The following is a 24,006-nucleotide window of genomic DNA, read 5'->3' as shown; positions in this document are numbered from 1 at the left end:
GTCGGATCCTTAACCCACTGAGCAAGGGCAGGGACCGAACCCGCAACCTCATGGTTCCTAGTCGGATTCGTTAACCACTGCGCCACGACGGGAACTCCGATATTTTCATTTTTAAAGGTGCCTGTTAAAAGTGATTTTCTATTGGATCATCTGTCCTTTACTGTGTATAGGAGGTTGTAACATATTCTGCATGTGAATCTTCTCCGAGTCTGTGGCTTATCCTTTCTCTTTCTTAATGGTGTCTGTTAAATGAACAAGAATTCTTAATCCTAATACAATTTTTCCATTTATGATTCATGATTTTTGCCTTGTTTTAAAGAAATTCTGCTTTTTCCAAGGCCATGAAAGATCAATTTCATTCAAAAGCTTTACTGTTTTTGTTTGTTTGTTTGTTTTTTGGCTTTTTAGGGCTGCACCCATGGCATATGGAGGTTCCCAAGCTAGGGGTTCAATTGAAGCTGTAGCTGCCTGCTTACACTAGAGCCATAGCATAGCAACACAGGATCCAAGTTGTGTCTGCAACCTACACCACAGCTCATGGCAACGCCAGATCCTGAACCCACTGAGTGAGGATTAATCCACAACCTCATGGTTCCTAGTTGGATTTGTTTCTGCTGAGCCATGATGGGAACTCCAAAAGCTCTACTGTTTCAGTCTTCACATTTTGATATGCTATCTACTAGAACATCCATGTATATGTCCTCAGGTAGAAATTAAGAGTAACTTTTTATATGCAAGAAACATCCCAAAACAAAAAAGGTAATTTTTATATGGACCATAATCTTTTTGATTTTAATTAATAAAATTTGAATAAGCCACATACATATGGTACAGTATCTAAAAAGCTACAAACGGGTAGAGAGTAAAAGTCATCCTCCCCTCCCATCTCCTTGTCACATTTCCCTCTACATCGCAACCAAAGTTACCAATTTAATGGGTATAATGTGGGAGATTTCTTACGTACACACACTCATCCTTTTCCTTTTAAAAAGGGAGGGGGAGTATATTATGCGTCCTATTCTGCACTTCGCTTTTTACCATTAATAAAGTATTAAGAGAGAGCTCTATATCATTACATGCACAATTGCCTCCATCTTTCTAACAGCTGTATTTTATATGGATATACTGTATTTATCTACTCCCTTTTGATGGACATTTGCATTATCTCCATCCTGTTGCTATTATAAACAATGTTGCATTAGGTATGCTTGTATACATGACATTTCCTACACATAAGCAAGTACTTAAACAGAATGAATCTCCAAAAGTAGAGCTGCTGTATGTATCACTGCTATTGCCCTGAACCTATGCTGTGATTATTTCATTTCTGTGATAAGGTATAAGAGTGCTGGTTTAATCATATCTTCTTAGATACAATGTATTATTAAACTTTGTTATCTTTGCTCATTTAACTTGTAAAATATACATTATGGTTTTATTTTTCATTTCCTTTATGATAAATGACATTTAACATTTTTCAAATACGTATTAGTCCCGTGTATTTTCTCATTTTCTTTCTGTGGATTCTGTATATCCCTTGTCAAAAATATTTGAGTTCAGGGAGTTCCTGTTGTGGCACAGCAGAAACGAGTCCATGAGGATTCAGGTTTGATCCCTGGCCTCGATCAGTGGGTTGGGGATCCAGCATTGCCGTGAGTTGTGGTGTGGGTCGCAGATGCAGCTCGGATCCTGTGTTGCTGTGGCTGTGGTGTAGGTCAGCAGCTATAGCTCCGATTAGACCCCTAGCCTGGGAATCTCCATATGCTGTGGGTGTGGCCCTAAAAAGCAAAGGAGAAAACAAATGCTGTAAAAAAAAATTGAGTTCCTGGAGTTCCCATCGTGGCTCAGTGGTTAATGAATCCGACTAAGAACCATGAGGTTTCTGGTTCGATCCCTGGCCTCACTCAGTGGGTTAAGGATCTGGCGTTGCCATGAGCTGTGGTGTAGGTCAAAGACACAGCTTGGATGCCGAGTTGCTATGGCTGTGGTGTAGGCAGGCCGGCGGCTATAGCTCTGATTAGACCCCTAGCCTGGGAACCTCCATATGCCGCAGGAGCAGCCCTAGGAAAGGCAAAAAGACCAAAAAAAAAAAAAAAAACAACAACAACAAAAAAACCCCAAATTGAGCTCCTGCTATGATGCAGTGGGTTAAGGTTCCAACACTGCTGCGACTGTGGCACAAGCTGCAGGTGCACCTCGGTTTCAATCCCTGGCCCGGGAACTTTTATATGCCAAGGGTACAGCCCCCCCTCCCCAATTATTTATAGGAGCTCTAGATATATTTAGCATTATTATTATTATTATACTTAGCCCTTTGTGATATATATAAAGTTGTGCATATATGTGTATTTTTTTTTGTTGTTTGCCTTTTGTATTTGCAACTTTGTTAACATTTACAGGACTGAATTGATCTGTTTTTAAATGGTTTTTATACTGTGTTACAATTAGAGATGTTTGTCCTACTATGAAACCATAAAACAATTCTGTTTTTTCCTAAGCTTTTTGTTTTGGTTGCACCCACAGCATGCAAAAATTCCTGGGCCAGAGACTGAGCTTGCACCACAGTAGCAACATGGGCTTGCTGCGGTGACGACAAATCTTTAACCTGCTGTACCAAGGGAACTCCCTTTTTCTGAAGCATTCTTAATTTCATTTTTAATATTTAAAAATTTGATCTGAATTAATTTCGGTTTAAGGAAGGTACCAACTTAACTTTTTCCTGGACAGCCACCCAGCTGTTAAATAACAGTGAGGACTATAGGTATAGAGAAGTCATTCTCCCTCAGGGGTCTCTTGGGGGGTGGGGACCACATAGCTATATGATTATTTCTTTTTTGTTTTTAGTCTGGGTTTTATTAGAAATAAGAATCAAAGGAGAGTTGTGTAGAGTTTTCTTGGCTAAGCCCAAGGCATCTGGAAGTTCCCAGGCCAGGGACTGAACCCATGCCACAGCAGTGACTTGAGCCACAACACTGAAAATGCTGAGTCCTTAACCACTAGGCCACCGAGGAACTCTTAGATGATTATTTCTTTATCTGTGAACGGCTACAGCTTTACCAGGCTATATTTCAGTGCTGACTGCTTTGCATCCATCTTTTTTTTTTTTTTTTTTTTTTTTCTGGTACAGAGTGCACCCTTTCAGACCATACATTCAAGTATTTCCCACAGGTTTGTCGCAGTGGCAGATGACTCCCACAGAGATGGAAATTGTGTCTGTGGTTCTCTACTCAGTCCTGCTTCCTCTGCTACTCTCTGGAGTAAAGCGGGATCCAGGGAAGCTCTGACCACCAACCCAAGCTCTCCATTCAAGTTCTTCAAAAGTGATTGTTGGGAGTGGTTAACCATCGTGACGCGTGGTTAACGAATCCGACTAGGAACCATGAGGTTGCGGGTTCGGTCCCTGCCCTTGCTCAGTGGGTTAAGGATCCGGCGTTGCCGTGAGCTGTGGTATAGGCTGCAGATGCGGCTCAGATCCCGCGTTGCTGTGGCTGTGGTATAGGCTGGCAGCTACAGCTCCGATTCAACCTCTAGCCTGGGAACCTCCATGTGCCACAGGAGCAGCCCAAGAAATGGCAAAAAGACAAAAAAAAAAAAAGTGATTGTTAATTTTGCCACTCAGCAGCGGCAAAGAGAGGTCTCGCACTTGCATCTGAGGTCTACAGTCACGTCTCTTGGTATCGTACCCAAATCCCTGTTTCATCACTGCATTTGGCAGCCGTTTTTATATACCATGGTTCTAGCAGAAGACAGCTTTATTTGAGAAAATGTTTGTTTCTATTTCTCTTTCTTGAAGTGATTTCAGAGAGAAGTCAGAATTCTGATCCAGCTCTTTGCATTTTTTTTCTCCTTTTATGGCCACACCTGCAGCATAAGGAAGTTCTGGGCCAGGGGTTTAACTGGAGCTGCAGCTTTGGCCTACACCACAGCCATGGCAACACCGGATCCGAGATGCACCTGCGACCTACACCACAGCTTGTGGCAATGCCAGATCCTTAACCCACTGACTGAATAAGGCCAGGGATCAAACATGCATCCTCACACAGACAACGGTGGGTCCTTAACCCACTGAGCCACAATGGGAACTCCTAGCTCCATGCATTTGATTGAGATTGCTGCAACTTCTAGTCCCTAACTTGGTGCCTTGCACTTAATAGGGATCCCACTAATGCTCAGTGAATGCTTTCTGATCACATGAAATCTATTCTATGAAGAAGGGTTACATTCCTCAAGATTTTGGTATTCACCAAAAACTAAGTGGTCAAAGTTCATTAAATTTGTTTGAATGTGTATGCTAAGAAATAGAACTTGGATTCGAAATAGCAACAAAAATTGTTTTCAACACAAACAAAAAAAAGGATAAAGATCACTTTTAATTTTCTTAAGTACGCATACAGTTCAACAGGCAAACTGAATGAGTCACTTATTAATGAAAAAAATGCACTGAGATAAGCAAAATGGTTTTATTATATTAAGGAAGTTGTGTTTAATAACAAACTTTAAAAACTGAATGTGGGTACAATCCCAAAGGCCTAGAAAACTGATTGAAGAAGACAAGTTGGCAATCCAAAATATGCAAATATAAATTATTTTTTCTAAACATATCATACCTTCAACAAGTAGAAAATGAAGTTTTACAGATGGTGAATGAGAAGGCATCAGAATCACATCTCCAATGGCTTCTGTGAACCCTAACACACCTAAGAGCCTGCTCAATGCATGGACCCAGACCTGCAACGTCACTTAGGTCTGTCCCCACAAACCTGCTCTCCCACCCAGTCAGCACCTCCAGGACCTATCCATGTGCACAAGCCTGAAACCTGAGTACAATCCTTGACACCTGTTCCCCAGTCTACGGCTAATCCATCAAGTCCTGCTGGGCCCCACATGCATCCATTCAAGCAGACTTAATGACTATTTAAAACTGTTAGGAATGAAGTAAACCGAGTCTAAAGGGATGAGTACAATGTAAACATTCCTTGTTTTCAGAATAAGGGAAACAGAAAATAACACAAATAAGAAAATCTTAGACAGGAGTTCCTGTCATGGCTCAGTGGTTAACGAATCCGACTAGGAACCATGAAGTTGCGGGTTTGATCCCTGCCCTTGCTCAGTGGGTTAAGGATCCGACGTTGCCGTGAGCTGTGGTGTAGGTTGCAGACGCGGCTTGGATCCCGCGTTGCTGTGGCTCTGGCGTAGGCCGGCGGCTACAGCTCCGATTCGACCCCTAGCCTGGGAACCTCCATATGCTGTGGGAGCGGCCCAAGAAAAGGCAAAAAGACCAAAAAAAAAAAAAAAAAAAAAAAGAAAATCTTAGACAAACTGACACAGATGCTATGAAGAAAAATTACGAGTGACCCACTTAAGGATGGATGTTCCAGGAAGGACTCTCTAAGAAGAGCTTTTAGATGAGACCTGAAAATGAGAAGCCAGTCATATAAATTATAGGAGGAAGAGTAGAGGGAACAGCATATGAGAAGTTTCTACAATAGAAACAGTTTGAAGACCTGAAAGAATGTCAGGGAGCCTGGAGTGATGTGATCAAAAGGGAGAGTAGCATGAGACGAAGTTTGCAAACCCACAGGCCAGATCATGCCAGGCCTCATCTCTAAGTCATTATTAATGACTTTGTATTTTAACCTAAGAAAACTAGTTGCTCAGAAAAACTACATGGTGAGATTTGCACTGCTCTATTACCACATAACCTATCTCCTCCCATGGTCAGAAAATCTTGGATTAACTCTGCTTTACATAAGTAGGGTTGAGTTCACATCTCGATGATCGGGTGGAAAACAGACAATGAAAGGATCCATAATCTGAACCCTCTTGACAGAAGCAGAAGGTCAGAGCCAGAGGGAATAAGAGAATATTCAAGTCAACCACCCCCTCCCCGTCCTCCTCCCCACAGAAAAAGAAAAGGTATTGGGAAAGAGAGGAAGTTTTAAAGCAGACAAGTTGCCTCTATTTATTTATATGGTCTCTATGCCCATTACATTATCTTTCATGTATTTATTACCTATGAATCCTGAGTACTCAGCATATGTTCCACATGAAGACTGGGTATGAAGACTGCCTGAATATGTACTGTTAAAAGAATCTGAAGGAGTTCCCGTCATGGCTCAGTGGTTAACAAATCCGACTAGGGACCATGAGGTTCAGGTTTGATCCCTGGCCTCGCTCAGTGGGTTAAGGATCTGGCATTGCCATGAGCTGTGGTGTAGGTCGAAGACTCAGCTTGGATCCCAAGTTGCTGTGGCTGTGGTGCAGGCCAGCGGCCACAGCTCCGATTCGACCCCTAGCCTGGGAACCTCCATATACTGTGGGTGTGGCCCTAGAAAAGACAAAAAAAAAAAAAAAAAAAAAAAAAAGAAAGAAAGAAAAAGAATTTTAAATCCACAGATCCACTACATGTATTTTGAATAGCTGAGTATCTCAAGCTTTGGTCTGAGTTTGATATAAAAAGGGCCATGCATGGCTTACAAAAAGGCATTTTAAAAAGGTCTGCTGGAGTTCCCGTCGTGGCGCAGTGGAAACAAATCCGACTAGGAACCATGAGGTTGCGGGTTCGGTCCCTGCCCTTGCTCAGTGGGTTAACGATCTGGCGTTGCCGTGAGCTGTGGTGTAGGTTGCAGACACGGCTCGGATCCCGTGTTGCTGTGGCTCTGGCGTAGGCTGGTGGCTACAGCTCCGATTCGACCCCTAGCCTGGGAACCTCCATATGCCGCGGGAGTGGCCCAAGAAATAGCAACAACAACAAAAGACAAAAAAAAAAAAAAAAAAAAAAAAAAAAAAAAAAAAAAAGGTCTGCTTTTCTCCGAGACCCTCAGTTTATGTCACCTCCCTTCTTGCACTCCATAGCCTGCGGGGCTACTATTTTAGGGGGGTTTGCTGTCATGGTGTGACTGGTATGGTTCTGGTTATATGTGGGGAGAGTGGATAAACTCTGTACACAGAAGAAGTGAGTGACCTTGGTTCTCTGAATTAATGGCCTCTTACTTCTTGCCTTTACCATCCACAAGAGCCATAATATTTATCACTAAGATGTACAGTTTCTCAAAAGAAGCCATCCATAAACCTAGTGTAGTGAAATAAGCCTTTGATAAATGAAGCCAACAGATTGAAAGGGTTTAGTTTACTGATGTCCCAGAGATCTGCGACCTGGAGCCAGGCCAGGATGAGCCTCTGTCCTGGCCCAGGGACTCCTCAGGGACTGAGGAAAGTTTTCAGTGCAGACAGCCTTTCTGTACTTATTTACACAGCCTCCACGCCCCATTAATCCAATTATTTTCTCCCTTGTTAGGAGATGGTATGGAAAAACAGATAATTAGTGCAGTATCTTGTGTTCTCATTTAATTTGAGGAGATTTATGTTAGATTGAAATTCACATCAATTTGCTTCTATTGCTATGGCACTCAATTTAACAAAAAATAAACTCAGCCATCACATCCCTTCTGTAATTTTATTAAAGCAATACATCTGAAGCAGTAAGAAATATTTCCTGATGCTTAACTTTATTATTTTCATTTAAGAAGAGTATTTTGTCTTTTTCCTGGATAGAGAAGCCATGGCCGAATTCCCTTCATAAACCAGCAAATGGTAAGTCCATGAGCTCATTAAGTAAGAATATATTTTAAATTTGAAAAGTGAAAGAAATCTGGTAAGTAGATTTATATTTATGAGGCTGCAGTTGGAATTAATATTTAATCCACATTTGTGAGTACCCACTGTGCCCCCTTAGCATTTCAAGAAGACCTGTGGGGTGTAGTCAAAGGCAAGTCCCCAATGGTTATGCAGATGGCATCATAGCTAGAAGAGATAACTAACACACATAAAACTAATTAAAAAGACCATGCATGACTGTGTAATTAGGCACTGAATTTGTGGTATAAGCTCCAGGTCCTACAGGAATTCAGAAAGAAGAGAGAGAGAGAAGTGAAAAAGAGTTTGAGCCCTATTGGTGCTCTATCCCATGGGGGAACAGGGACATGGGTTAGGTGTTAAAGGATGGGTACCATCTGGCTAAGTGGAATAGGAGGGTAGAACATTCCAGGAAGACACTGCATGAGCAAAGGGAGAGGGAAAGGAAGGCTCAAGAGGACTGTGAAACACCCATCCTAGTGTGGGGATGGGAGAGGGGATGGAGTGGGGAATACAGCTAGGCCAGAGAGATGGACACACTGAGGGGTTTATGTGGTAATTATAAAGGTATATTGCAAGGAGAGGAGACTGAAGATGCTAGGCGCAAAAAACCTCTACAGGCAAAATATTTTTTTTTTTTCTTTTTAGAGCCGCACCCACAGCATATAAAGGTTCCCAGATTAGGGGTTGAATCAGTGCTGTAGCTGCCGGGCCTACACCACAGCCACGGCAACACCAACATCAGATCTGAGCCGTATCTGTGACCTACACCATAGCTCACAGCAAAGCTGGATCCTTAACACAGTGGGCGAGACCAGGGATTGAACCTGCATCCTCATGGATCCCAGTCAAATTTGTTTCCGCTGCACCATAACAGGAACTCCACATGCAAAACATCTGAAAAAGCTACTTAAAAAAAAAAAAAAAAACAAAACTTCATTTCTACACCTCTGCCATTCTTTTTTCTTTTTGTCTTTTTAGGGCTGCACCTGCAGCCTATGGAAGTTCCCAGGCTAGGGGACGAATCTGAGCTGTAGCTGCCGGCCTACATCATAGCCAAGTCACATCTACCACCTACACCACATCTCACAGCAATGCTGGATCCCCACTGAGCGAGGCCAAGGATCGAACCCACATCCTCATGGATACTAGTCAGGTTGGTTTCCTCTGAGCCACAACAGGAACTCCTATCTATTTTTCACACTTCCCTTATGCTCTTATTTTCTTCCATACACCTATTACCAAATGACATACTACATATTTACTCAATAACTTGTTTAGCATCTGTCTCTACCCAGCAGGCTGTGGGCTCCATAAAAGCCAGCACTTCGCGAAGCAGTAGCATTCAATAAACATTTGTTGACTGAATTAACACCAAAGCTGAAAGGAAAGTTACTGAGATAACTTTGTGTGTGAAATGACATAAGCCACGTTAGACCAACTATACGGACTGCATTCCAGGAAGGACTAAAAATAAAAATTAGTGACATAAAATTAAATTTTGAGGAATTCCCATCGTGGCTCAGTGGTTAACAAATCCAACTAGGAACCTCGAGGTTTCAGGGTTTGATCTCTGGCCTTGCTCAGTAGGTTAAAGATCCGGCGTTGCAGTGAGCTGTGGTGTAGGTTGAAAACGCGGCTCGGATCCTGAGTTGCTGTGGCTCTGGCGTAGGCTGGCAGCTACAGCTCTGATTAGACCCCTAGCCTGGGAACCTCCATATGCCATGGGAGCGGCTCTATAAAAGGCAAAAAGACAAAAAAAAAAAAAATTTAATTTTGAGACCAAAATCAGAATCTTAAAGTCATCTTATCCTTTATTAAGGCTCTTAGAGCTAGCTGTGGTCAGGGCAGGTGGTCTGGATGTTTAGAGTAATAAAATGACTTATAAGGCCACTGGAAGCTTTTCCCAGGACTAACTCCCTGGGAAATAAGGACCTATCGGTTGTCACAGAAATTGCTACAAGACAATTATCTTTATCTTACTAACAGAATAAGGAAAAAAGCAAACAATAGTTTAACAAAAGTCCACTCCAGAATTAATATGTCCATAAAATCAAGGGATAGCTCCCTCTCCTAATCCTGACCTCCACTTTACTATACCTGGAGTTCCCTGGTGCCCTAGTGGTTAGGATATGGCACCTTTACCACTGCAGCCTGAGTTCAATCCCTGGTCTGGGTGCTGAGATCCCACATCAAGCCATGGGACCAAAAAAAAAAAAAAAAAAAAAGATTATGCTGACATTGTGGTGTTGTCTATTATATACTTACTTCTTTTACATACATATTCATTTGATATAAATTTTTGTACAAGTCTTTCTTTGTTCAAGGAAAATTATCTTGGTATTTAAAAAATATATATGCCTTGGTTGGTAATCTTATGAATAGGCCTACTTCAATTTTATTTGTCAGGGGCTATAAAAATCATATTTGAATCATTCATGTTTCATTTTTTAAAACAGCAATAGCTCCTAATGCCTGTAAAAGTTATTGGAAAAAAAAAAACAGTGAGGTACATTTACTTTAAAGGTAGAAAACAAGTTGAGATAACCTTATAATACCATAAAATGTATTACGTTAGGGTCTTCTTTCTTCTTCAAACACCTGACTCGTTGCATATATCAATGCTTTTTCCTAAAACTTTAAAATGCATGTACTTTCTAGGATTGTTAATATCATTAGTTGAAGCCAGACTTGTATGCTATTACAGCTATGTGACCAGCAAATTATGTTTATGCTCGGTTAACCTTTCCCAATAATGGAAGTAAAACACATTTCCTACATACTCAGTCAGGAGCATGAAAATTTAGCACAATAGTACTATTTAGCACAGTTAGTCCAGTATGATTTTGACATAAATATTAGTCATCTGCTCATTTCTTCTGGTTTTACGTCATGTGCCTCTAGAACCTCTGGCAAATTCCCTCCTTGATAAAAATTTAGAAATAGAATAGAGCACAAAAAATACCAGTATTTATTAAATAAACAAAGTGCAAGCAAAACCTTCTCTTTCTCACCCACATTCACTGTCATCTCTCCACATGAATTAAATTAAGCCAAAGAGCTGTGCCTGCTGGAAGGTGAAGTAAGACAATGCATGTGTAAAGAAGACCAGGCACTGACCATGCAGATAATCACAACTAGGAATTAATTTATGGCCAATAGGGTGCAGGAGTCTCCATTATCATCATTATTATTATTATTATTATGTCTTTTAATTTATGGCCAATACGGTGCAGGAGTCTCCATTATTATTATTATTATTATTATTATTATTATTATTATGTCTTTTTAGGGCCACACCTGAGGTATATGGAGGTTCCCAGACTAGGGGTCTAATCAGAGCTAAGCTGCCGGCCTACACTACAGGCACAGCAATGCCAGATCTGAGCTAAGTCTGCAACCTACACCACAGCTCACGGTAACGTCAGATCCCTAACCCACTGAGCAAGGCCACGGATCGAACCTGCAACCTAATAGTTCCTTGTCAGATTCATTTCCTCTGTGCCACGATGGGAACTCCAGGAGTCTAGATTTCTAGCAAGTTCTCAGATGGTTCTAATAAAGATGTGTCTAAAGGGCTGTGCTTTGAAGAAGAGTTTAATTCTCCTCTCTAAAAGACCTAGACTTTTCTTCTTTCAAATAACCCTCAGTCCAAGCCTCAGTAATAGCAGCTGCCACACTGCTGGAATGACAGATTTTCAGATCTGAACGTTTTTATGTACCAGGCAGAAGAGTTGCTTTATAATAAATAATAAATGTTTAAGTGGATTCTGCTTCAGTGAAAAAATACTATCAAAAATCATACTGGACTAACTAATACCATTATTCAACAAAATAATGTAATCAAAGAATTATTTCCCTTTGAAACCCACTGGATTAAGATTTTTTTCTTTCATAATGTCTCTGAATTTATTAAGCTTAACACTGTTATCCTAATTGCCAAAGACCATTTTTAAAATCTAACCTTGCCTGATCCCTTCCAGGACAGGTGACATAGGTAGTGTAGGTTAATGGTTAATGGTTATCAGCTTTGCCAATAAGAATGTCTAGGTTCAGGAGTTCCCATCGTGGCTCAGTGGTTAACGAATCCGACTAGGGACCATGAGGTTGCGGGTTCGATCCCTGGCCTCGCTCAGTTGGTAAAGGGTCAGCATTGCCGTGAGTTGTGGTGTTGGGTGCAGACACGGCTCGGATCCCAAGTTGCTGTGGCTGCGGTGTAGGCCAGTGGCTACAGCTCCGATTAGACCCCTAGCCTGGGAACCTCCATGTGCCACAGGTGTGGCCCTAGAAAAGTCAAAAAAAAAAAAAAAAAAAAAAAGAATGCCTAGTTTCAAATCCCAGTTCTGCTGCTTAACCAACTATGTGAATCTGTGTAAGTTTTTAAACTTAAGCCTTGGTTTCTTCAACTGTTAAATGGGTATAATAGTTGTACCTGTTTCTTAAGAGTTGTATGAGAATTAAGATAGGAATGCAAACCACTTAGCTCGATATATATAAATTATCTAGTTCAACTCCTTTTTTTTTTTTTTTTTTTTTTTTTGGCCTTTTTGTCTTTTTAGGGCCACACTCGAGGCATATGGAGGTTCTCAGGCTAGGGGTCCAATCGGAGCTGTTGCTGCCAGCCCATGCCACAGTCACAGCCACAGCCATTTGTGATCTGAGCCGCATCTTCGACCTACACCATAGCTCACAGCAATGCAAGATGCCCAACCCACTGAGCAAGGCCAGGGATCAAACCAGCATCCTCATGGATGCTAGTTGGGTTCCTTAACTGCTGAGCCACGATAGGAACTCCTAGTTCAACTCTTTGTACATAATGCTGTTTAGAAATGTTTTCCAACTCACTAAATCAAAGTCTTCTCCTCTACTGATGCTTTAATTTGTAGCAAATATCTACTAATTCTTCCAAGCTAGATCTATAGTGGCCACCAGTGTTGGGCATTTGTGCATAACTGAACATATCCTCTCATGGACACATGGGAACAACTGGAGTTAATATCTGTATCTGAATCAGCTCTTAGGAGACCTTCCATCCACATGACCTGGGATCCTGTGATTTGACAAGCTTACCGCCTCACTACAATAAGAGACATTATGTGACTGCATGAATTCAGTACAGTACTAAACAAAAGCATAAGCATGGACTTTTCTAACAATGCTGCTTTTTCTGAATTTAAAGAATAAAATAAGGAGTTCCCATTGTGGCGCAGTGGTTAACGAATCCAACTAGGAACCATGGGATTTTGGGTTCAGTCCCTGGCCTTGCTCAGTGGGTTAAGGATCCGGCGTTGCCATGAGCTGTGGTGTATGTTGCAGACGCGGCTCGGATCCTGTGTTGCTGTGGCTCTGGTGTAGGCTGGTGGCTACAGCTCCGATTCGACCCCTAGCCTGGGAACCTCCATATGCCGCAGGAGCGGCCCTAGAAGAGGCAAAAAGACCAAAAAAAAAAGAAAGAATAAAATGAGATTCTCCTCAATTGCTCCTTCCGCTCAAAAAAAGATGCAGTATCCCAGGCGTGGCCTAGTAAACCTTCAAGGCAGCCCTGCTAACTAAAGACAGCTCAAGGCTAGCCACACTTGCTTAGAAGGGGGTAAATTCAAGCAGACTTCATGTATAGAGGGGATGTGATATTCGGTGACAACCAAGAAGACACAAAAGGCAAAAAGAAGACTAGTTGACAGGAGTGAATAAAAAGTAGATGAAGCTTCTCAAATCTCAAACTTCAAGTCACAGAAAAGAAATTAAGCATTCCAAAGGTGAAAGAAGAGTATAACAAGAAAATAAATATTGTACTGTATTAATCACAATAAGGAGCACGTTCGCCTCGGCCAAAATATATTCTTAAATCAACTTTAAAATGTGGCTGCATTTTCAGGCTTAGCAGCATGAAACCCACATGACTGTAATTAATGTAATAAATCATGCGGCGGAATTCTCTATAGAATCTGACAGTACCCATTGATATACTGCTTATTAGAGACTGGAGATTTCTCTAGCACTTTTTTTATTATACTGCCAGAGACACTGAATCAAGAGTACCTTCTGATGTGTCTGAAATATCTGCTGTTGGTGTAATACATAAAATATACAGTGAGCCGCTGCTACTGGACTCTCATACGTAAAATATCATATACAATCCCCCCAAAGAACTTGTTTTTTAATTCTTACTCTTCTGGACTTGGGTAGTCATAGAAGATACATGAACTCACTACAGATGTGACATTTATGTTTTCCACTGTTTTAATCATGAAGTCACAGCTTTACATAACATAGCTCTCCTTTGCAGCTTATTCTATGATGATTCCTTTAGTACACAGCGCAGTAAAGAGGCATTACTTTACCAACCTATATGTGTTCTTTCATTAGCTTCAAAATCTGACTTTTAAGAAAAATTTTACTGAATATTAACCCACTTTCAAAAGTAAAAATTAGTCCTTGCACAGTTCAGGAATTCAGCTATGACTACATTTCACCTCAGTTGAGTTTATTTACATATCCTTAAATATGCTCTGTACATATAAGTGCTTAAAAAACATATGGCTTAAAGGCCGTTTATTCACATAGGCGACAGGAAGCAAAGATTATTTTAAGTATACTTCCCTTAATAAAAATAATTTTATTAATTTTTCACAAAAGCAACATGTTTTATATAAAAATTTCCCCCAGAAAATAAAGGTATAAAGAGAGTAAAACTGCCCATCAATCCATCTTCCAAAGATAGCCACTGGATACATATTGGTATAGATCTTTCCAATTTAAAGATTTCATTAAAAATATTACTCTTTAGGGAGTTCCCGCAGTGCTATGGTGGGTTAAGAATCCAACTGTAGCAGCTTAGGTCACTGTGAAGGCACAGGTTCAATCCCTGGCCCAGCACAGTGGGTTAAAAGATCCAGCATTGGAGTTCCCGTCGTGGCGCAGTGGTTAACGAATCCGACTAGGAACCATGAGGTTGTAGATTCGATCCCTGCCCTTGCTCAGTGGGTTAAGGATCCGGCGTTGCTGTGAGCTGTGGTGTAGGTCACAGATGCGGCTTGGATCCCGCATTGTTGTGGCTCTGGCATAGGCTGGCAGCTACAGCTCCGATTCGACCCCTCGCCTGGGAACCTCCATATACTGCAGGAGCAGCCCAAGAAACGGCACAAGACAAAAAAAAAAAAAAAAAAAAAAAAAAAAAAAATCCAGCATTGCTGCAGCTGAGGCTTGGATTCAACCCCTGGCCCAGAAACTTCCATATGCCATGCGTGTGGCCATAAAAAAAACAAAATGAAACTCTTTAATCACCAAGAATCTAGTCCATTCCATCTTAACTATATACTTCAGTTTTCTCTTGTGATTTATTTTATTTTTCTGGAAATACTGCTTTGTCTATGTTCAAGAGGAAAACTGTTAACATAGTGTGCCTGGATAAGTTACTATATCTGACGCATTCCTTTTCATCATCTGAATTAATATATTTAAAGACCTGAATAAAAGTCTGGCATTGGGTTTATTATCCACTGGTGACACAGAAATTCCTTTATTAGCTATTGAGAATTCCCTATGTTCGCTCTTGCCCCCCTTTCAAACTGTTTTCCATAAGCAGTCTAAATAAGTTTTCCTAAAAGAAAGTAGAGGAAATGAAAGTTATCTCTTATTTTCTTTCTAGAAATTTTAGTATTTGCATATTTGCTTCAACATTCAACAAAAACATATTTGGCACCTCAACATGGTGGGCATTGTTTTAGACACGTCTGCATATGTCTTTTCAACCATTAAACACTTTAACTTTAATCCTCTCCCTGTGGAGACAAGCAGACAAGGAAAGCAGATGGAGACTGGGACGAGGAAAGGAAGAGTGAAAGTAGAAGTTTTGGCAAAGTTTTGTAGAAATGAAAAAAACTGAGGGAAAGTGGTTCAGATCCTAAACGAGAACTTGTAAGGGCTACGAGGACAGATGTGAATTGTGTCAGGGAAGCATCAGCTGGGTCCGTGAGCCGTGTGGTTAAGAGACGAACTTGAGAACCAGGCGGTTTGGAGTCTTTCATCCTCCTATTGTATGACCTGGGGCAAGTCCAACCTTTCTTTACTTTAGTTTTATTCATCTGCAAAATGGAGTTAATTATAGTTCTAACTTCACAGCGTTGTAAGAACTGATTTACCAGAAGTAATTAGTGAGATAATAAGCACTCTGTAAGTATTGGCTACTAAAATTGCTATTTTGCATGCAATAATCAAAGAGAGCTAACAGCATGTGACCCTGCCTACTAAAGAGGACTGTGGAAGTAAAATAATCCTCACCATTTGTTAATAGTTGTGTCAGTGAGAACCGAGTATTTGAAAAGCACTTTTCGTGAGTTTGCTAAAACTTTAGGGCTTCAATGAGTGAGAACAAACCCAAGTACAATATATGAGGCAACATTTGATGAATTTAAGAAATGAAATGCTATACCACAATAGAAATAGTTATTACAAACTTCTGATTAGAAACCATTTCTTCCTTTAAATTTACATTCAATTTACAGGACTGCATATCTTAATTAGGAAGGATCAAAATGTGAAAGCATCTTTTACTGAAAATGCATAATACAGTAAAAACCACAAAGGAATTATTCATCAACTTGAAACAAAAGATGTATGGCACATAAAGTAAAGGAAAACAGATAACACATAAAAATGGAAATGCACAAAACTCTAATAAATTACCTCCTTCTTTTCCGAATTAGGCTATTAATATTCATTAAATTCCATCTAAGAAGTAATAACCTAATGGACAGGAGGATGCTGATTTCTCTAATTAGGTCAGTGGATAATAACAAAACATATTTTAAAAAGTTCACTATAAAATAAAAATTATTTCCCTACATGGATTGGCTTTCCAGTACCTACATATAAGTATAGACAAAACAGGAAAATAAAGCTTTTTTCTTAAGGAGATGGCTGTTTTCCATTACATAAAATAATAATTTAGCAGCAGTAATTATAACAGTATGAAGGTGTTAAAAAGCTAGTGACCTGTAATATAAATCTTAAAGTACTCTAGAGACTAAAAATATTATATGAAATATAACTTCAGGTTATTATTTTTAAGGAATATACACTTGTAGTCACCGAATCAAATCCTAAAGTCAAATTCACAGAAATAGCACATTCTATGATTATAAAGATCCTTTATTCTTCCTGCTGAAATGGAGTTTGGGATGAAAAATACTTAAATTATTTAAAAAAAATTTCTCAGGGGAGTGACATCAGCCAGGTGGCCAAGGAAGACATGCCAGCTCTGGCCCCTCCTAGCCTTAGTCACCAACAGACTGGCATAGGGACCTAACAGGAGACACTTCCATCTATGCTCCTTGGAAATTCTGAAGAGGCCCTATACTTGGCTGCAGCCCCATCACAGGAGCAGGCCTGCAGGTCCAAGGATACAAGAGATGCTCCTGTGTTCACACATCTGGAGATCCTAAAAGGGTCCTATACTCAGACAAAACTTTGGTAAGGAGATTGAACCCATCATGTTGGGAAAGCTTAGGCCTGTAACATGGGTGCTGGTGTCTGAGACTTGTCTTTGGAGGCCTGTTGACCAGCTACCAATTCTCCATTTCTTCTCTGTACAAGGACTCCCACCTACTTTTCGCCCAGGAAAAGGCCCAGGGGAAGCAAACCTATTTATACAACTGCAGAAGAAACCAACTTCAGATTCCTGCCCTATATTCTTAAATTAGACTAGGCACAAGAAGAAAAGTGACAGCAATAAAGAGAAGGATGAAGAAAAAGGAACAACAACAACAACAACAAAAAAAAAACTGCAGGAAAAGATAATTCAAAGACAAAATATTTTTTTGGAGTCCTCATGTGGCTCAGTGGGTTAAGGACCTGGCATTGTCACTATAGTGGTCAGGTTGCAGCTGTGGCACAGGTTTGATCCCTGGCCCAGAAACTTCCACATGCCAGGAGTGTGGCCAAAAAAAAAAGAAAGAAAAGAAAAAGTCTCAATGTTTACTTCCCACCTATCCACTCTTAGAAAATTATTTGATGAACTTTAGTGTAATAAGAGAAAGTGAAAGGAAACATGAAACCTAGCAAATAGTTGTTACAGCCCAGAGGACAACTCAGAATGGGTGGGACAGTTACCTTAGGCTTACGTTAAATCAACTTGATTATAGTATAACTGGAAGTATGCTTTTTCTCTGTGGAACATAAAATAATGGCACATCTAACAATCAGCGATATTTCAGATGCAACGAAATAAGAAGAACAATAACAATGCTGGGGCACATTTATTGAGGACTAACTCTCTGTACCAGGAGCTGTTCCAACCCTTTACGTGGATTAGGTCATTTATCCACACACTAACCTTTAGGAACATTCTTCTTTCAGTGTCCCAAAGGTTATGAAATTCATCAGGATGGAAAGAAATTCCATCTTAGAACACTAATAGCTATGAACAATATTTACACTGTCAAAATAATATAAATGGTGCTACTGGTTTTGAACATTTAGAGTCAATCTAAGGATAAAGCAGAAAAGACTTAGTTGTAGCCATAGAAGGGAATGAAAATATTGACAACCTTGTGAAATTAAGATGGTAAGAAGAGAGGGGAGAACAACAGAAGGCAGGATAAGGGCAGTAATATCTTCACCCTGAGGCTGAGAAAGCATACATATTTCTTCTTTCATTATCTTTAGTTTTTCTACTGGTAACTTGTGTGTCTTAATGGTCTAACAATCAAATATTGGGAAGGTAATGAAAACGGATTAAATCCTCATCGTTCATAACAAGGAGGCTGTAGATATTTTCTGAAGTTGATAAACCAAGAAAAAAAAAATCAAGAAACAGAGATGTATAGTTTGCTTAGAATTTTGGAAGAAATGAAAATAGGCCCAAAAGAAGTTTCCTTTGACGAGTGAGCTGATGAGGTGATGAGAGATGAGGTGAAATTGTTACTGCTTAGCAAAATTATTTTATGGATTGCCACGTACATGAATAACCTGGACAAAAATAAAAAACAACGAATAAGGCAATAAAATGATTGTTTTTGTTTAAGAAAGCAATCCTATGGTTTTAAGGCAATGTGGACAAACAGCCTGACATGTGTATCATAATGGAAGTCAATAAATCACCTAAGATGCATCAATCGTTAATACTGTTCTCTGAGCACTGTTCTCACATAAAATAAAGCTTAAAATCACCTTGTAGCCACAGAAGCATAACTCATCACTTTAGCCATGTTATATAAATACTCTTCTGGGTCTAACAGACCCTTGGGAACACAAGCCATTAGTTACATAAATGAGATCTAGATTTTAAGAGAAGTTAGTGCTTGCTGTGCCTAAGACCTGCACTCTGCCCATCCCTGCTGTGACCCGAGATGGTCTGGAGGCTTCCTCTGTGAAGAGTGGGAGGAGCCTGCTGCTTCTTGGAGGAAAACAGAAACAGGAATAATGTCTGAAGCTAAGACTGCGGTACTCTGACAGGGACTGGACTGCCCAGGGGTAGTACCTTATGTAATCTCTTGAGACCACAAGAAATGAATATCAAGGCTAGAAAAATCAAGGTCAATGCCTCCTCAATTCTGAACTGGTGCTTGGCTTCCTAGCAGTCTTAGTCAAATCCAAATTCACTGAAGGAGATTTTTTCTTTTTGGCCATACCCATGGCATGCAGAGGTTTCTGGGTCAGGGATTAAACCTGCACCACAACAGTGACAATGCCGAATCCTTAATCTGCTGTGCCATGATGGAATTCCTAAAAGAGAATTCCTGGAAGAGAATTATATCCTAAGGATTACAGTAATTTGCTAGTTTGCTGTATTTGGGTATATTTTGCATATCTGGAAGTCTCAATTATACTCAGGAGAACTTCAAATATATAAAAAGAGTTTTACTTCATTGGTATAGTAGAAAAATGACTCTATTTTAAAGAAATTAAAACTCAACTGGGAAGATTTTCTTGCAAAATATTAAGACAGGGAGTTCCCGTCATGGCTCAGTGGTTAACGAATCCGACTAGGAACCATGAAGTTGCAGGTTCGATCCCTGGCCTTGCTCAGTGGGTTAAGGATCCAGCATTGCCGTGAGCTGTGGTGTAGGTTGCAGACACAGCTCAGATCCCGACACAGCTCAGATCCCAGACACAGCTCTGATTTGACCCCTAGCCTGGGAACTTCCATATGCCACGGGAGCGGCCCAAGAAATGGCAAAAAGACCAAAAAAAAAAAAAAAAAAAAAAAAAAAAAAAAAAAAAAAACCAAAAAACAAATGATACTTAAAAAGGAAATGGAAACATTGGAAAAAAGCTGATAAAACTGATTAATTTCTCAGAAAATTATGCGTTTGTTCAACAGACAGCAATTAGCCTGATTTTCTACCTTTGTCTTTCAGAAAACTAGTAAACAGTTATGTTTTTAATTCTTAAAGATAGATCACTAGTTGTATGCAAAATAAGCAAAATTATAATTTTAATTTAACTAGGCTCATGTTATTTTTAGATAGGTAGAAAGTGTCTCGAATAAATCATGATGTGGAATGAGTTGCCGGTAGCCTCTATACTTTTAATTTCCAGCTAAGAAAGACTTGCCTTTCATTTATCATAGTGGCTTAATTGTTCATTTAACAACTTTTAGCTATATATCATCCCAGTCTTCATAAATATGTTATCTAAAGGCAGGCAATTTAGTCTTAGAAAGCCACTCACAGTTTAACAGCATCTTAGTTCAGGACGTATTTCAAAGTTTTGTTTTGTTTTGTTCTGTTTTGCTTTTTAGGGCTGCACCCACAGCATATGGAGGTCCCCAGGCTAGGGGTCTAATCGGAGCTGATGCTGCTCGTCTACACCACAGCCACAGCAATGCCATATCCACGCCACATCTGCGACCTACACCACAGCTCATGGCAATGCTGGATCTTTAACCCACTGAGCTAGGCCAGGGATCAAACCCGCAATTTCATGGTCCCTAGTCGGATTCATTTCCACTATGCCACAATGGGAACTCCAGTTTGGTCTTTTTTTTTTAAATTGAGAATGTTTTGAGAGGGCAAGAGTTGAGGTGTCTCTCCCATTACAGTGCAGGCAGTATGAAAGAAAGAACCACGTCTTTGCCTTGTTCATACATATCTGTATATGCAACCTGAACATGGCACCTGGTAAGCTTTCCATGGATATTTGTTGAACAAACGGTTACAGCATGCTTCAGAACTCTTAACTGTTATTTCATCCTACACACAGAGAATTATGATTTCACTGCAGATATCTGGGTCCTAAAGATATTTTTGTTGGCCTTCCTTAAAACAGTGCCATGCCTTTGGACAGAGATACGAGGGTGGCAAAAGAGATCCCAAGAGGCCAAACATGAGGAAGTCATCAAGTCTAATTCCTGAATCATCCACCTCTGTCTTCTCCTCTCTATGCCTTTCCTGTTGCCCTCTTTGAGCACGTACTGCCATTTCCCATCTGGATTACTGTGATTATTACCCTAGAAAACAGTTCTCATGCCCCAACCTCTACCTCCCCGCCGCTATCAGTGTGATCATCTACAAAAATGAACTGCATCCCTCTGGTCCCCCTCTAAGTTTTCTGACATCACGTGCAAAGCCATTTACAGGTGACTCCAGCCCAGCCTTCCAAAAGCAACTCTCCTCATCACTTTGAAATCGACTCTCACACCACACTCAAATCCTTGCTTTCCTGCATATGTTCATGCTCTAATGCCTTTACTCATGTTGTTCCATCTACCTGAAATATTCTTCCCTGTGTTCCCTGAGGCTGAGTCAGCTGCTCCTCATATGTTTCGCAGCATTTTATATACTTCCTTCTATACACCTGGAGCTGGAGTTGCTGGTTTCTGTCTCCTTCTCTACACAACAATATTCTGGGGTCAGGGAATTTGCCATTCATCTCTGCATTTTCACCAATCCTGTCATATGGTTGATCCTGAAATAAACTGCAGTGCAAGTGACTTGTCCATATGCTTAGTAGAAAAAGGAACTGAGACACATATTTCCTGCTTCTTCCTTTTTTAAAAAAAAAATAATTTTTTTATAGCCACACCTGCAGCACATGGAAGTTCCCAGGCTAGGGGTCGAATCAGAACTGTGGCTGCCAGCCTACACCACAACAATGCCAAATCCGAGTGGTGTCTGGGACCCACACCATAGCTCATGGCAATGCCAGATCCTTAACGCACCAAGCGAGGCCAGCGATCAAACCCATGTCTTCATGAATCCTAGTCGGGTTCATTACTGCTGAGCTGAGTCACGGCAGAACACCTGTTTCCTGTTTCTGGTAAAGTGAATCCTTCTATAAAACCTGGGTCTTTTTTGAAAATGATTCTCAGGGGAAAAAAATCTCTTTGGGATATACTCTAGCAGCCCAAACTTTGAAAGTGATAGGCATGACCTAAAAATGAAAGAAAGGGAAGGGGAAGCAATCAGTGGCGTAGGCTGGTCCTGCACCAAGACAGGCAGAGGCAGGGACCGTGGTGCAGAGCAGCAACGTGTTCTCTCTTAGTTAACAAGGACAAGACCAGCCTACTTCCTACTGCAACTCTGAGCAAATCATCCAGTTTCTTTGTGCCTCGTTTCCTATCAGTAAAATAAACAACCTCTTCTTCATGGAACTCAGGTAGTGCTGATGCTAGAAATGAAAGTGCTATATATAGATAATAAAAGACATTTTGCTTTTGTGGTTTTTTTTTTTTTTTATTACAACAGAAGGACTGAAAAAAAAAAAAACTCGCCCATGACAATATCACATTATAATCAAAGGAAAAAAGTCACAATGAAATTTGTGAGAATAATTCTCAAATTCTTTATCCATAAACAAGTATACTGGGAGACAATATTAGTATAGTTTGCTTTCTTACCAAAAAAAACCTCTCTATATTCAGGAATAACAATAATGTCATAATGCCCTCATCTCATATTCCACAACCATCTTTATTTATGCCTCACGATCTATATTTTAAAAGTAATCACATTTAAAAACATACAGAAAAGTATACAGAATACTAAATTATGCTTACCATGAACCAGAAAGCTTTGCATGGATTAATTTAATCCTTTTATCAACCCTAGAGAATAGATACATCATTTTCTTCATTTTACAGATGATATAGCAAAGCCACAGAGAGGTTAAGTTACTTGCCAAAGTCACCCAGAAAATGAGTGGCAGAGCTGGGATTTGAATCCAGGCAACTATGTGCACAGATTTTCACAACTGAGTACTATGCCTAGATTGCCTCTTGTAACACATCTGTGTTCCTGCCATTCAGACTTAATAAGTGTTAATAATGTCGTATCTGTTCCATTTTTTTTTTTGGCTGTTTTTTGGGGGGCGGGGTGTACCTGCAGCATGAAAACGTTCTCAGGTCAGGGATCAAACCTGAGCCATAGCAATGACAATGCCAAATCCTTAACCACTAGGCCACCAGGGAACTCCTTATTCCATGTTTTTAAAAGAAAATATCATGGATATAGTTTGTTTCCTGTACACCCATTTTTATCCCCTTTCCCAAAGGTAACCACCATCATTTATCAGGTGTATCTCCTTCCATTCCATGTTTCATAATTAATTATGCTGTATGTAAAAGTGTGATGTACATGGAAGAGTCACTATCATCAAAATGACTATACTACCGAAGGCAATCTACAGATTCAATGCAATCCGTATCAAATTACCAAGGACATTTTTCACAGAACTCAAACAAAATATTTTAAAGTTTGTTTGGAAGCACAAAAAACCCAGAATAGCCAAAGATTCCAGCTGGAGGAATCAGACTCCCTGACTTCAGACTGTACTACAAAGCAACAGTCATTAAAACCATATGGTACTGGCACAAAGACAGAAATATAGATCAGTGGAACAGGATAGAAAGCCCAGAATTAAACCCATGCACCTACAGTCAACTTATCTATGACAAAGGAGGCAAGAATATACGATGGAGAAAAGACAGCCTGTTCAATAAGTGGTGCTGGGAAAACTGGACAGCCACATGGAAAAGAATGAAATTAAAACACTTCCTAACACCATACACAAAAATAAACTCCAAATGGATGAAAGACCTAAATATAAGACCAGATACTATAAAACTCATAAAAGAAAACATAGGCTGAACACTCTCTGACATAAGTGACAGCAACATCTCCTCAGATCCACCTCTTAGAGTACTGACAGTAAAAACAAAAATAAACAAATGGGCCTTAATTAAACTTAAAAGTTTCTGCACAGCAAAGGAAACCCTAAACAAAACAAAAAGACAACCCACAGAATAGGAGAAAATCTTTGCAAATGAATCGACTGACAAGGGATTAATCTCCAAAGTTTATAAACACCTTCTACAGCTCAATACCAAAAAACAAAACAAAACAAAAAAAACAAAAAAAACAAACACTAAAC

At 40.1% G+C, this 24,006-nt stretch overlaps 1 protein-coding gene and 1 long non-coding RNA gene across 11 annotated transcripts in view; both read right to left on the bottom strand.

The window, feature by feature from the left end:
* Positions 1-24,006, bottom strand: part of KIAA1958 — a 216,390-nt gene that overhangs the window by 106,548 nt on the left and 85,836 nt on the right. The window lies entirely within an intron of this gene.
* Positions 14,972-23,210, bottom strand: LOC146407148 (uncharacterized). Its single transcript, XR_014825690.1, has 2 exons — positions 20,587-23,210; positions 14,972-19,619 (listed from the first exon to the last, which is right to left on the bottom strand). It is a non-coding gene; the product is annotated as an uncharacterized LOC146407148 (long non-coding RNA).

Source organism: Sus scrofa, chromosome 1 (genome assembly GCF_054392235.1).
Source record: "Sus scrofa isolate SSC_HxYL_T2T_F1_AM1 chromosome 1, Sscrofa_HxYL_maternal_Yorkshire_Landrace_v2.0, whole genome shotgun sequence".
Taxonomy (NCBI): Eukaryota; Metazoa; Chordata; class Mammalia; order Artiodactyla; family Suidae; genus Sus; species Sus scrofa.
Note: the sequence above shows the minus strand (reverse complement) of the source record. Positions and strands in the feature narration are given on the sequence as shown.